Source organism: Coregonus lavaretus, assembly GCF_964263955.1.
Source record: "Coregonus lavaretus genome assembly, chromosome: 17".
Lineage (NCBI taxonomy): Eukaryota > Metazoa > Chordata > Actinopteri > Salmoniformes > Salmonidae > Coregonus > Coregonus lavaretus.
Genome location: NC_140004.1, coordinates 48,086,728 through 48,102,392, shown reverse-complemented (window position 1 = coordinate 48,102,392; position 15,665 = coordinate 48,086,728).

Here is a 15,665-nt window from a genome sequence, read left to right as displayed (position 1 = left end):
ACAGCGGAGATTGGAGTATCTGTCCATAGGACCATTATTAAAGTGACTAGTGATCCATTTCTTAAAGTTACCAGTGATTTCAATAGGCAGCAGCAGCCTCTAATGTGCTAGTGATGGCTATTTAACAGTCTGATGGCCTTGAGATAGAAGCTGTTTTTCATTCTCTCGGTCCCAGCTTTGATGCACCTGTACTGACCTCGCCTTCTGGATGATAGCGGGGTGAACAGGCAGTGGCTCGGGTGGTTGATATCCTTGATGATCTTTTTGGCCTTCCTGTGACATCGGGTGCTGTATGTGTCTTGGAGGGCGTGTAGTTTGCCCCCAGTAATGCGTTCGGCAGATGGCACCACCCTCTGGCAAGCCCTGCGGTTGCGGGCGGTGCAGTTGTCATACCAGGCGGTGATACAGCCGGACAGGATGCTCTCAATTGTAAATCTGTTAAGGTTCGTGAGGGTTTTAGGTGCCAAGCCAAATTTCTTCAGCCTCCTGAGGTTGAAGAGGCTCTGTTGCGCCTTCTTCACCACACTGTCTGCGTGGGTGGACAATTTAAGTTTGTTGGTGATGTGTACGCCAAGGAACTTGAAGCTTTCTTTCTCCACTGCGTTCCCGTCGATGTAGATAGGGGGGTGCACCCTCTGCTGTTTCCACGATCATCTCCTTTGTTTTGTTGACGTTGAGTGAGAGGTTATTTTCCTGGCACCACACTCCCAGAGCCCTCACCTCCTCCCTGTAGGCGGTCTTGTCATTGTTGGTAATCAAGCGTACTACTGTTGTGTCGTCTGCAAACTTCATGATTGAGTTGGAGGTGTGCTTGGCCACGTAGTCATGGGTGAACAGGGAGTACAGGAGGGGGCTGAGCACGCACCCTTGTGGGGCCCCAGTGTTGAGGATCAGCGAAATTGAGATGTTGTTTCCTACCTTCACCACCTGGGGGCGGCCCGTCAGGAAGTCCAGGACCCAGTTGCACAGGGCGGAGTTCAGACCCAGGGCCTCAAGCTTAATGATGAGCTTGGAGGGTACTATGGTGTAGAATGCTGAGCAATAGTCAATGAACAGCATTCTAACATAGGTATTCCTCTTGTCCAGATGGGATAGAGCAGTGTGCAGTGTGATGGCGATTGCATCGTCTGTGGATCTATTGGGGCGGTAAGCAAATTGAAGTGGGTCTAGGGTGACAGGTAAGGTAGAGGTGATATGATCCTTGACTAGTCTCTCAAAGCACTTCATGATGACAGAAGTGAGTGCTACGGGGCGATAGTCATTTAGTTCAGTTACCTTTGCTTTCTTGGGTACAGGAACAATGGTGGACTTCTTGAAGCATGTGGGGACAGCAGACTGGGATAGGGAGAGATTGAATATGTCCGTAAACACACCAGCCAGCTGGTCTGCGCATGCTCTGAGGACGCGGCTAGGGATGCCGTCTGGGCCGGCAGCCTTGCGGGGGTTAACATGCTTAAATGTCTTAATCACGTCGGCCACGGAGAAGGAGAGGCCACAGTCCTTGGTAGTGGGCCTCATCAGTGGCACTGTGTTATAATAATAATAATAATATGCCATTTAGCAGACGCTTTTATCCAAAGCGACTTACAGTCATGCGTGCATACATTTTTGTGTATGGGTGGTCCCGGGGATCGAACCCACTACCTTGGCGTTACAAGCGCCGTGCTCTACCAGCTGAGCTACAGAGGATCCTCAAAGCGGGCGAAGAAGGTGTTTAGCATGTCTGGAGGCGAGACGTCGGTGTCGGCGGCGTGGCTGGTTTTCCTTTTGTAGTCCGTGATTGTCTGTAGACCCTGCCACATATGTCTCGTGTCTGAGCCATTGAATTGAGACTCCACTTTGTCTCTATACTGATGTTTTGCCAGTTTAATTGCCTTGCGGAGGGAATAACTACACTGTTTGTATTCTGCCATATTCCCAGTCACCTTGCCATGGTTAAATGCGGTGGTTCGCACTTTCAGTTTTGCGCGAATGCTGCCATCTATCCACGGTTTCTGGATAGGGTAGGTTTTAATAGTCACAGTGGGCACAACATCACCTATACACTTCCTGATAAACTCAGTCACTGTTTCAGTGTATTCGTCTAGATTATTTTGGCAAGCTACCCGGAACATATCCCAGTCCGCGTGATCAATACAATCTTGAAGCGTGGATTTCGATTGGTCAGACCAGCATTGAATAGTCCTTAGCACGGGTATTTCCTGTTTGAGTTTCTGCCTATAGAAAGGCAGGAGCAAAATGGAGTCGTGGTCAGATTTGCCGAAAGGAGGGCGGGGGAGGGCCTTATAACCACCCCGGAAGTTCGAATAGCAATGGTCGAGGATTTTAGCAGCGCGAGTACAACAGTCGATATGTTGACTGAACTTCGGCAGCCTAGTTCTCAAATTTGCTTTGTTAAAATTCCTGGCTACAGTAAATGCAGCCTCAGGATATGTAGTTTCCAGTTTGCATAAGGTCCAGTGAGGTTATTTGAGGGCCGTCGTGGTATCGGCTTGAGGGGGGATATACACGGCCGTGACTATAACCAAAGATAATTATCTTGGGAGATAATACGGTCGGCATTTGATTGTGAGATATTCTAGGTCGGGTGAACAAAAGGACTCAAGTTCCTGTATGTTACTACAATTACACCATGAGTCGTTAATCATGAAACACACACGTCCACCCTTCTACTTCCCAGAGAGATATTTATGCCTGTCTGCGCGATGAACTGAGAACCCATCTGGCTGGACCGATTTCGACAGAATATCCCAAAAGAGCCATGTTTCCGTGAAACAAAGTATGTTACAGGCCTTGATGTCTCTCTGGAAAGAAATCCTTGCCCGGAGCTTGTCGACCTTGTTAACCAGAGACTGAACATTAGCGAGTTGTATACTTGGAAGCGGTGGGTGGTGTGCGCGCCTCCTAAGTCGAACCAGCAGGCTGCTCCGAGTGCCTCTCCTCCGCCGGCAATGTTTTGGGTCAGCCGCTGGGATCAGTTCAGTTGCCCTGGGGAGAGCAAACAAAGGATCTGCTTCGGGAAAGTCGTATTTACCGCCGCTCTGATATCCAATAGTTTTCCCCGGCTGTATGTAATGATACAAAACACTGAGCTAATAATGTAAAAAATAATACTGCAAAGTTTCCTAAGAGCATTCCTGGCGCCATCTTCGTCGGCGCCAGGAATGTTTTTAAGCCGTACACTCCACAGAGCTGGGCTTTACAGAAGAGTGGCCAGAAAAAAGTCATTGCTTAAAGAAACAAATAAGCAAACACGTTTGGTGTTTGCCAAAAGGCATGTGGGAGACTCCCCTAACATATGGAAGAAGCTACTCTGGTCAGATGAGACAAAAATTGAGCTTCTTGGCCATCAAGGAAAACGCTATGTCTGCGCAAACCCAACACCTCTCATCACCCCGAGAACACCATCCCCACAGTGAAGCATGGTGGTGGCAGCAGGATATTTTCCCCCATCAGCAGGGACTGGGAAACTGGTCAGAATTGAAGGAATGATGGATGGCGCTAAATACAGGGAGATTATTGAGGGAAACCTGTTTCAGTCTTCCAGAGATTTGAGACTGGGATGGAGGTTCACCTTCCAGCAGGACAATGACCCTAAGCATACTGCTAAAGCAACACTTGAGTGGTTTAAGGGGAAACATTTAAATGTCTTGGAATGGCCTAGACAAAGCCCAGACCTCAATCCAATTGAGAATCTGTGGTATGACTTAAAGATAGCGTAACCCATCCAACTTGAAGGAGCTGGAGCAGTTCTGCCTTGAAGAATGGGCAAAAATCCCAGCGGCTAGATGTGCCAAGCTTATAGAGACATACCCCAAGAGACTTGCAGCTGTAATTGCTGCAAAAGGTGGCTCTACAAAATATTGACTTTGGGGGGGGGGGGGGTGAATAGTTATGCATGCTCAAGTTGTTTTTTGTCTTATTTCTTGTTTGTTTCAAAATACAAATTATTTTGCATCTTCAAAGTGGTAACAGCATTTTTCATTTAGAGTCTGTTGTGTTGCAGACTCACCATCTCAGTCTGATAGGTGGGGCCAACCCGGACTCACCATCTCAGTCTGATAGGTGGGGCCAACCCGGACTCACCATCTCAGTCTGATAGGTGGGGCCAACCCGGACTCACCATCTCAGTCTGATAGGTGGGGCCAACCCGGACTCACCATCTCAGTCTGATAGGTGGGGCCAACCCGGACTCACCATCTCAGTCTGATAGGTGGGGCCAACCCGGACTCACCATCTCAGTCTGATAGGTGGGGCCAACCCGGACTCACCATCTCAGTCTGATAGGTGGGGCCAACCCGGACTCACCATCTCAGTCTGATAGGTGGGGCCAACCCGGACTACAAAGTGTTCTCTTATTGAAGAGCTAGAATACCACACCCTGCACACAGAGGGTAGACTAATGGGATGTGATATGGCTGATGCTGCAGAGAGAGGACCAGGAGTGGACAGAAGGCAACAGGTAGACTAATGGGATGTGATATGGCTGATGCTGCAGAGAGTGGACAGAAGGCAACAGGTAGACTAATGGGATGTGATATGGCTGATGCTGCAGAGAGTACACAGAAGGCAACAGGTAGACTAATGGGATGTGATATGGCTGATGCTGCAGAGAGTGGACAGAAGGCAACAGGTAGATTAATGGGATGTGATATGGCTGATGCTGCAGAGAGAAGACCAGGAGTGGACAGAAGGCAACAGGTAGACTAATGGGATGTGATATGGCTGATGCTGCAGAGAGTGGACCAGGACTGGACAGAAGGCAACAGGTAGACTAATGGGATGTGATATGGCTGATGCTGCAGAGAGTTGCCCAGGAGTGGCCAGAAGGCAACAGGTAGACTAATGGGATGGGATATGGCTGATGCTGCAGAGAGTAGACAGAAGGCAACAGGTAGACTAATGGGATGGGATATGGCTGATGCTGCAGAGAGAGGACCAGGAGTGGACAGAAGGCAACAGGTAGACTAATGGGATGTGATATGGCTGATGCTGCAGAGAGAACACCAGGAGTGGACAGAAGGCAACAGGTAGACTAATGGGATGGGATATGGCTGATGCTGCAGAGAGAGGACCAGGAGTGGACAGAAGGCAACAGGTAGACTAATGGGATGTGATATGGCTGATGCTGCAGAGAGAGGACCAGGAGTGGACAGAAGGCAACAGGTAGACTAATGGGATGGGATATGGCTGATGCTGCAGAGAGAGGACCAGGAGTGGACAGAAGGCAACAGGTAGACTAATGGGATGTGATATGGCTGATGCTGCAGAGAGAGAACCAGGAGTGGACAGAAGGCAACAGGTAGACTAATGGGATGGGATATGGCTGATGCTGCAGAGAGAGGACCAGGAGTGGACAGAAGGCAACAGGTAGACTAATGGGATGTGATATGGCTGATGCTGCAGAGAGTGGACCAGGAGTGGACAGAAGGCAACAGGTAGACTAATGGGATGTGATATGGCTGATGCTGCAGAGAGAGGACCAGGAGTGGACAGAAGGCAACAGGTAGACTAATGGGATGTGATATGGCTGATGCTGCAGAGAGAGGACCAGGAGTGGACAGAAGGCAACAGGTAGACTAATGGGATGTGATATGGCTGATGCTGCAGAGAGAGGACCAGGAGTGGACAGAAGGCAACAGGTAGACTAATGGGATGTGATATGGCTGATGCTGCAGAGAGTGGACAGAAGGCAACAGGTAGACTAATGGGATGGGATATGGCTGATGCTGCAGAGAGTGGCCCAGGAGTGGACAGAAGGCAACAGGTAGACTAATGGGATGGGATATGGCTGATGCTGCAGACAGAGGACCAGGAGAGGCCAGAAGGCAACAGGTAGACTTGGTGGACTCATTTTGCTAGTGCATAACCAAATACCTGTAATGCTGGTTTGCAAATGACGAATAGGCAACCTTAAATACATAACGTCGTACTTACGACGAAAGGACAACGTAACCAACCAAAATTGGTATTTTACGTTGATGTTGTAGATTCGGAACGATCGTACGTCACTGGTACAAAAGCTTACGTTGTCACTTCGTCCGTCGTGAAAACGTAACATTGTTTGGTGGCCCACTATTACGCGACTCTGTAACGGATGGTTTAAAAAAAGGTAGCGAAGTACAATACTACAGTGCATTCGGAAAGTATTCAGACCCCTTGACTTTTTCCACATTTTGTTACGTTACAGCCTTATTCTAAAATAGATTAAATTGTTTGTTTTTTCATCAATCTACACACAATATCCCATAATGACAAAGCAAAAACAGTTTTTTTGAAATATTTGCAAAAGTATAAAAAATAAATAAAATACAGAAATCTCACATTTACGTAAGTATTCATACTTTGTTGAAGCACCTTTGGCAGCGATTACAGCCTCGAGTCTTCTTGGGTATGACGCTACAAGCTTGGCACACCTGTATTTGGGGAGTTTCTCCCATTCTTCTCTGCAGATCCTCTCAAGCGCTGTCAAGTTGGATGGGGAGCGTTGCTGCACAGCTATTTTCAGGTCTCTCCAGAGATGTTCGATTGGGTTCAAGTCCAGGCTCTGGCTGGGCCACTCAAGGACATTCAGAGACTTGTCCTTAAGACACTCCTGCGTTGTCTTGGCTGTGTGCTTAGGGTCATTGTCCTGTTGGAAGGTGAAGCTTTGCCCCAGTCTGAGGTCCGGAGCGCTCTGTAGCAGGTTTTCATCAAGGATCTCTCTGCTCTGTTCATCTTTCCCTCAATCTTGACTAGTCTCCCAGTCCCTGCCGCTGAAAAACATCCCCACAGCATGATGCTGCCACCACCATGCTTCACCATAGGGATGGTGCCAGATTGGTGGAGTGCTGCAGAGATGGTTGGTCCTTCTGGAAGGTTCTCCCATCTCCACAGAGGAGCTCTGTCAGAGTGACCATCGGGTTCATGGTCACCTCACTGAACAAGGCCTTTCTCCTCCGATTGCTCAGTTAGTCCGGGCGGCCAGCTCTAGGAAGAGTCTTGGTGGTTCCATTTAAGAATGATGGAGGCCACTGTGTTCTTGGGGACCTTTAATGCTGCAGAAATTTTTTGGTACCCTTCCCCAGATCTGTGCCTCGACACAATCCTGTCTCGGAGCTCTACAGGAAATTCCTTCGACCTCATGGCTTGGTTTTTGCTCTGACATGCACTGTCAACAGTGGGACCTTATATAGACAGGTGTGTGCCTTTCCAAATCATGTCCAATCAATTAAATATACCACAGGTGGACTCCAATCAAGTTGTAGAAACATCTCAAGGATGATCAATGGAAACAGGATGCACCTGAGCTCAATTTAGAGTCTCATAGCAAAGGGTCTATATACTTATGTATGGGGTATTGTGTGTAGATTGATGTGGAATTAGTTTTATTTAATCCATTTTAGAATAAGGCTGTAACATAACAAAATGTGGAAAAAGGGAAGGGGTCTGAATACTTTCCAAATGCACTGGGTCCAGGGTTTTCCACAGTACAAATAAGCTCCTAGAGAGAGAACGAGCCAGTGGTCCCAGCACGGTGAAACGGCATCAGACCGTATGGTGAGGCAGCCTGTGTATCGGTAGTCGGGACATTAAAGGTTTTATATTAAAAGCTCTGGTGATGCAACCAGCATTAAAAAGGTCCCTGGAGATGACGAGGACACCACCCCACCCAGGATGGTTAGATACCTGTAGGGCTGGAACGCTCCCTCTGTCAGCAGCAGAGCAGACTGTAGTTACCTGTAGGGCTGGAACGCTCCCTCTGTCAGCAGCAGAGCAGACTGTAGTTACCCGTAGGGCTGGAACGCTCCCTCTGTCAGCAGCAGACTGTAGTTACCCGTAGGGCTGGAACGCTCCCTCTGTCAGCAGCAGACTGTAGTTACCCGTAGGGCTGGAACGCTCCCTCTGTCAGCAGCAGAGCAGACTGTAGTTACCCGTAGGGCTGGAACGCTCCCTCTGTCAGCAGCAGACTGTAGTTACCTGTAGGGCTGGAACGCTCCCTGTGTCAGCAGCAGAGCAGACTGTAGTTACCCGTAGGGCTGGAACGCTCCCTCTGTCAGCAGCAGAGCAGACTGTAGTTACCCGTAGGGCTGGAACGCTCCCTTTGTCAGCAGCAGAGCAGACTGTAGTTACCCGTAGGGCTGGAACGCTCCCTTTGTCAGCAGCAGAGCAGACTGTAGTTACCCGTAGGGCTGGAACACTCCCTCTGTCAGCAGCAGAGCAGACTGTAGTTACCCGTAGGGCTGGAACGCTCCGTCTGTCAGCAGCAGAGCAGACTGTAGTTACCCGTAGGGCTGGAACGCTCCCTTTGTCAGCAGCAGACTGTAGTTACCTGTAGGGCTGGAACGCTCCCTCTGTCAGCAGCAGAGCAGACTGTAGTTACCCGTAGGGCTGGAACGCTCCCTCTGTCAGCAGCAGAGCAGACTGTAGTTACCCGTAGGGCTGGAACGCTCCCTCTGTCAGCAGCAGAGCAGACTGTAGTTACCCGTAGGGCTGGAACGCTCCCTCTGTCAGCAGCAGCGCAGACTGTACTTACCCGTAGGGCTGGAACGCTCCCTCTGTCAGCAGCAGAGCAGACTGTAGTTACCCGTAGGGCTGGAACGCTCCCTCTGTCAGCAGCAGAGCAGACTGTAGTTACCCGTAGGGCTGGAACGCTCCCTCTGTCAGCAGCAGACTGTAGTTACCCGTAGGGCTGGAACGCTCCCTCTGTCAGCAGCAGAGCAGACTGTAGTGACCCGTAGGGCTGGAACGCTCCCTCTGTCAGCAGCAGACTGTAGTTACCTGTAGGGCTGGAACGCTCCCTGTGTCAGCAGCAGAGCAGACTGTAGTTACCCGTAGGGCTGGAACGATCCCTCTGTCAGCAGCAGAGCAGACTGTAGTTACCCGTAGGGCTGGAACGCTCCCTCTGTCAGCAGCAGAGCAGACTGTAGTTACCCGTAGGGCTGGAACGCTCCCTTTGTCAGCAGCAGAGCAGACTGTAGTTACCCGTAGGGCTGGAACGCTCCCTTTGTCAGCAGCAGAGCAGACTGTAGTTACCCGTAGGGCTGGAACGCTCCCTCTGTCAGCAGCAGACTGTAGTTACCCGTAGGGCTGGAACGCTCCCTCTGTCAGCAGCAGACTGTAGTTACCTGTAGGGCTGGAACGCTCCCTCTGTCAGCAGCAGAGCAGACTGTAGTTACCTGTAGGGCTGGAACGCTCCCTCTGTCAGCAGCAGAGCAGACTGTAGTTACCCGTAGGGCTGGAACGCTCCCTCTGTCAGCAGCAGAGCAGACTGTAGTTACCCATAGGGCTGGAACGCTCCCTTTGTCAGCAGCAGCGCAGACTGTAGTTACCCGTAGGGCTGGAACGCTCCCTTTGTCAGCAGCAGAGCAGACTGTAGTTACCCGTAGGGCTGGAACACTCCCTCTGTCAGCAGCAGAGCAGACTGTAGTTACCCGTAGGGCTGGAACGCTCCCTTTGTCAGCAGCAGACTGTAGTTACCCGTAGGGCTGGAACGCTCCCTCTGTCAGCAGCAGAGCAGACTGTAGTTACCCGTAGGGCTGGAACGCTCCCTTTGTCAGCAGCAGACTGTAGTTACCTGTAGGGCTGGAACGCTCCCTCTGTCAGCAGCAGAGCAGACTGTAGTTACCCGTAGGGCTGGAACGCTCCCTCTGTCAGCAGCAGAGCAGACTGTAGTTACCCGTAGGGCTGGAACGCTCCCTCTGTCAGCAGCAGAGCAGACTGTAGTTACCCGTAGGGCTGGAACGCTCCCTCTGTCAGCAGCAGCGCAGACTGTACTTACCCGTAGGGCTGGAACGCTCCCTCTGTCAGCAGCAGACTGTAGTTACCCGTAGGGCTGGAACGCTCCCTCTGTCAGCAGCAGAGCAGACTGTAGTTACCCGTAGGGCTGGAACGCTCCCTCTGTCAGCAGCAGAGCAGACTGTAGTTACCCGTAGGGCTGGAACGCTCCCTCTGTCAGCAGCAGACTGTAGTTACCCGTAGGGCTGGAACGCTCCCTCTGTCAGCAGCAGAGCAGACTGTAGTGACCCGTAGGGCTGGAACGCTCCCTCTGTCAGCAGCAGACTGTAGTTACCTGTAGGGCTGGAACGCTCCCTGTGTCAGCAGCAGAGCAGACTGTAGTTACCCGTAGGGCTGGAACGCTCCCTCTGTCAGCAGCAGACTGTAGTTACCTGTAGGGCTGGAACGCTCCCTCTGTCAGCAGCAGACTGTAGTTACCCGTAGGGCTGGAACGCTCCCTCTGTCAGCAGCAGAGCAGACTGTAGTTACCCGTAGGGCTGGAACGCTCCCTCTGTCAGCAGCAGAGCAGACTGTAGTTACCCGTAGGGCTGGAACGCTCCCTCTGTCAGCAGCAGACTGTAGTTACCCGTAGGGCTGGAACGCTCCCTCTGTCAGCAGCAGAGCAGACTGTAGTGACCCGTAGGGCTGGAACGCTCCCTGTGTCAGCAGCAGAGCAGACTGTAGTTACCCGTAGGGCTGGAACGCTCCCTCTGTCAGCAGCAGAGCAGACTGTAGTTACCCGTAGGGCTGGAACGCTCCCTCTGTCAGCAGCAGAGCAGACTGTAGTTACCCGTAGGGCTGGAACGCTCCCTTTGTCAGCAGCAGAGCAGACTGTAGTTACCCGTAGGGCTGGAACGCTCCCTTTGTCAGCAGCAGAGCAGACTGTAGTTACCCGTAGGGCTGGAACGCTCCCTCTGTCAGCAGCAGACTGTAGTTACCCGTAGGGCTGGAACGCTCCCTCTGTCAGCAGCAGACTGTAGTTACCTGTAGGGCTGGAACGCTCCCTCTGTCAGCAGCAGAGCAGACTGTAGTTACCCGTAGGGCTGGAACACTCCCTCTGTCAGCAGCAGAGCAGACTGTAGTTACCCGTAGGGCTGGAACGCTCCCTTTGTCAGCAGCAGACTGTAGTTACCCGTAGGGCTGGAACGCTCCCTCTGTCAGCAGCAGAGCAGACTGTAGTTACCCGTAGGGCTGGAACGCTCCCTTTGTCAGCAGCAGACTGTAGTTACCTGTAGGGCTGGAACGCTCCCTCTGTCAGCAGCAGAGCAGACTGTAGTTACCCGTAGGGCTGGAACGCTCCCTCTGTCAGCAGCAGAGCAGACTGTAGTTACCCGTAGGGCTGGAACGCTCCCTCTGTCAGCAGCAGAGCAGACTGTAGTTACCCGTAGGGCTGGAACGCTCCCTCTGTCAGCAGCAGCGCAGACTGTACTTACCCGTAGGGCTGGAACGCTCCCTCTGTCAGCAGCAGACTGTAGTTACCCGTAGGGCTGGAACGCTCCCTCTGTCAGCAGCAGAGCAGACTGTAGTTACCCGTAGGGCTGGAACGCTCCCTCTGTCAGCAGCAGAGCAGACTGTAGTTACCCGTAGGGCTGGAACGCTCCCTCTGTCAGCAGCAGACTGTAGTTACCCGTAGGGCTGGAACGCTCCCTCTGTCAGCAGCAGAGCAGACTGTAGTGACCCGTAGGGCTGGAACGCTCCCTCTGTCAGCAGCAGACTGTAGTTACCTGTAGGGCTGGAACGCTCCCTGTGTCAGCAGCAGAGCAGACTGTAGTTACCCGTAGGGCTGGAACGCTCCCTCTGTCAGCAGCAGACTGTAGTTACCTGTAGGGCTGGAACGCTCCCTCTGTCAGCAGCAGACTGTAGTTACCCGTAGGGCTGGAACGCTCCCTCTGTCAGCAGCAGAGCAGACTGTAGTTACCCGTAGGGCTGGAACGCTCCCTCTGTCAGCAGCAGAGCAGACTGTAGTTACCCGTAGGGCTGGAACGCTCCCTCTGTCAGCAGCAGACTGTAGTTACCCGTAGGGCTGGAACGCTCCCTCTGTCAGCAGCAGAGCAGACTGTAGTTACCCGTAGGGCTGGAACGCTCCCTCTGTCAGCAGGGCTATGCCTGAACCAGCTCAACTCAGACCATGCAGCTGTCACACACACACACACACACAATGAATTCCTTCTGGCCATGAAAATGTCTATCAATGGCCAACGATTAGTTCCTGTGTCGGTCACCCTATACCAGCTACTCAGCTTTTCAGGACTGAGCTGTTGTCTCATTTAGGAGCCATGTGCCTTATGTTGATGACACAGCAGAAAGACCAGGACAGGTGGGAACTGAGCTGCGCCACCTGTGCCTCTTGACAAGTCATGACAAAGCATCTCATTACAGGTGTGTGTGTGTGTGTGTGTGTTTGTGTGTGTTACAGTTCAGTTTGTTCTTTCAGAACATCCCTGTGGGTCAGAGGTAACACCAGAGACGGAGGGTCAGAGGTCAGACCAGAGACGGAGGGTCAGAGGTCAGACCAGAGACTGAGGGTCAGAGGTCAGACCAGAGACGGAGGGTCAGAGGTCAGACCAGAGACGGAGGGTCAGAGGTCAGACCAGAGACGGAGGGTCAGAGGTCAGACCAGAGACTGAGGGTCAGAGGTCACACCAGAGACGGAGGGTCAGAGGTCACACCAGAGACTGAGGGTCAGAGGTCAGACCAGAGACTGAGGGTCAGAGGTCAGACCAGAGACGGAGGGTCAGAGGTCAGACCAGAGACTGAGGGTCAGAGGTCAGACCAGAGACTGAGGGTCAGAGGTCAGACCAGAGACGGAGGGTCAGAGGTCACACCAGAGACAGAGGGTCAGAGGTAACATCGTGACACAGAGCTGGTTACATAATAACACAGGACACTGACAGGGAACTCCTCCTCGCACCGCCACCCGTAAAACGACCAATACGTGATGAAGTTACCCTGCCTGTCTAAGGGCTGGCTGCCCTGCCTGTCTAAGGGCTGGCTGCCCTGCCTGACTAAGGGCTGGCTACCCTGCCCTGCCTGACTAAGGGCTGGCTACCCTGCCCTGCCTGACTAAGGGCTGGCTGCCCTGCCTGACTAAGGGCTGGCTACCCTGCCCTGCCAGACTAAGGGCTGGCTGCCCTGCCTGACTAAGGGCTGGCTACCCTGCCTGTCTAAGGGCTGGCTGCCCTGCCTGTCTAAGGGCTGGCTGCCCTGCCTGTCTAAGGGCTGGCTGCCCTGCCTGTCTAAGGGCTGGCTGCCCTGCCTGTCTAAGGGCTGGCTGCCCTGCCTGTCTAAGGGCTGGCTGCCCTGCCTGTCTAAGGGCTGGCTGCCCTGCCTGACTAAGGGCTGGCTGCCCTGCCTGACTAAGGGCTGGCTGCCCTGCCTGACTAAGGGCTGGCTGCCCTGCCTGACTAAGGGCTGGCTGCCCTGCCTGTCTAAGGGCTGGCTGCCCTGCCTGACTAAGGGCTGGCTGCCCTGCCTGTCTAAGGGCTGGCTGCCCTGCCTGTCTAAGGGCTGGCTGCCCTGCCTGTCTAAGGGCTGGCTGCCCTGCCTGTCTAAGGGCTGGCTGCCCTGCCTGTCTAAGGGCTGGCTGCCCTGCCTGTCTAAGGGCTGGCTGCCCTGCCTGTCTAAGGGCTGGCTGCCCTGCCTGACTAAGGGCTGGCTGCCCTGCCTGTCTAAGGGCTGGCTGCCCTGCCTGACTAAGGGCTGGCTGCCCTGCATGTGTTTGGATACCAGTTGTCATTATTAATACGATTAATCCTTAAGAGTCTATTGATGCACCCGTGCGTCAATCTCAGTAACATAATACAAAAATCCCCATCAAAATCCGTCAGTTTAAACTAAAGTTTTTTTTTACATGGGCTGCGTCTCAAATCCACCACATCCGCTTAGGTTGGCCTTCCGCATCTGTGGTGGAAGGTGGCCGAGCTACATTGGGGTTCTCATGAAAACGTCTGTAGCGCTCAAACAGTTTTGGAATACGACCCTCAAGTGTCACAGGACTCATATGAAGTCTAACGCTGACGTGCCAGCTGTCTGTAGCGTCCTCACTATGGAAAGGGGAGACTCTCAGGAAACACCATGGTGTCACGGGACTCATCTGTCCTCACTATGGAAAGGGGAGACTCAGGAAACACCATGGTGTCCCGGGACTCATCTGTCCTCACTATGGAAAGGGGAGACTCAGGAAACACGATGGTGTCACGGGACTCATCTGTCCTCACTATGGAAAGGGGAGACTCAGGAAACACGATGGTGTCCCGGGACTCATCTGTCCTCACTATGGAAAGGGGAGACTCAGGAAACACCATGGTGTCCCGGGACTCATCTGTCCTCACTATGGAAAGGGGAGACTCAGGAAACACCATGGTGTCACGGGACTCATCTGTCCTCACTATGGAAAGGGGAGACTCTCAGGAAACACCATGGTGTCACGGGACTCATCTGTCCTCACTATGGAAAGGGGAGACTCTCAGGAAACACCATGGTGTCACGGGACTCATCTGTCCTCACTATGGAAAGGGGAGACTCTCAGGAAACACCATGGTGTCACGGGACTCATCTGTCCTCACTATGGAAAGGGGAGACTCTCAGGAAACACGATGGTGTCACGGGACTCATCTGTCCTCACTATGGAAAGGGGAGACTCTCAGGAAACACGATGGTGTCACGGGACTCATCTGTCCTCACTATGGAAAGGGGAGACTCTCAGGAAACACGATGGTGTCACGGGACTCATCTGTCCTCACTATGGAAAGGGGAGACTCTCGGGAAACACGATGGTGTCACGGGACTCATCTGAAGGTAACCCATACAAACGGATGGAAGTATAGAGGTAGTTTTGCGGCAAATAAAATCAAAAAAGATATAAGGGGTTAAATATGTGTCCAAAAAAAACTGTGGTGGTAAAGGCCAAATTCTATATATTTTTTTATACCTAACGCGGTCCTAAAATTCCTAATCAAATAGCTAAATGATCCATGGTATGACCATCTTAAAACAATTCCATATGTTCGCTTAGTACCACCCCCAAGTCTTCAAATCTCCCACTTGACACGGACAGCATTAATTCATAACCAAATACAAGCCCTTCAAAGCTTCAGCAGCATGTTGTGAGAAGTGCTCTCAGCCTTTATTTGGTTGTCTCCAGACAAAGGCTATTCAGTAATGCTGTCTGTACCGTCTGACCAACAATCAGACCATGACAGAACTGGACTGTTTTAAAAATACATCAGTTGGATTTCAGGCCTCTGTTCTATAAATAACCATGACGACCCAGCAGCAGAACTGGTTGATGACTTCATATTTAGCCTGAAATATTTGGTGTGCTGTGTCCAGCACCATAGCAGACCAAACTGTGTCAGAGCGGATGATCGGTTGGCCAGAGCATATTTATAATAATTTGTACACTGCAAATTGACAACAACTAAACCTAAAAAGACTAGCCGGTGGGATTAAGGTCTGGAGACTGGCTAGGCCACTCCAGGACCTTAATGTGCTTCTTCTTGAGCCACTCCTTTGTTGCCTTGGCCGTGTGTTTTGGGTCATTGTCATGCTGGAATACCCATCCACGACCCATTTTCAATGCCCTGGTTGAGGGAAGGAGGTTCTCACCCAAGATTTGACGGTACATGGCCCCATCCATCGTCCCTTTGATGCGGTGAAGTTGTCCTGTCCCCTTAGCAGAAAAACACCCCCAAAGCATAATGTTTCCACCTCCACGTTTGACGATGGGGATGGTGTTCTTGGGGTCATAGGCAGCATTCCTCCTCCTCCAAACACGGCGAGTTGAGTTGATGCCAAAGAGCTCGATTTTGGTCTCATCTGACCACAACACTTTCACCCAGTTCTCCTCTGAATCATTCAGATGTTCATTGGCAAACTTCAGACTGCCCTGTATATGTGCTTTCTTGAGC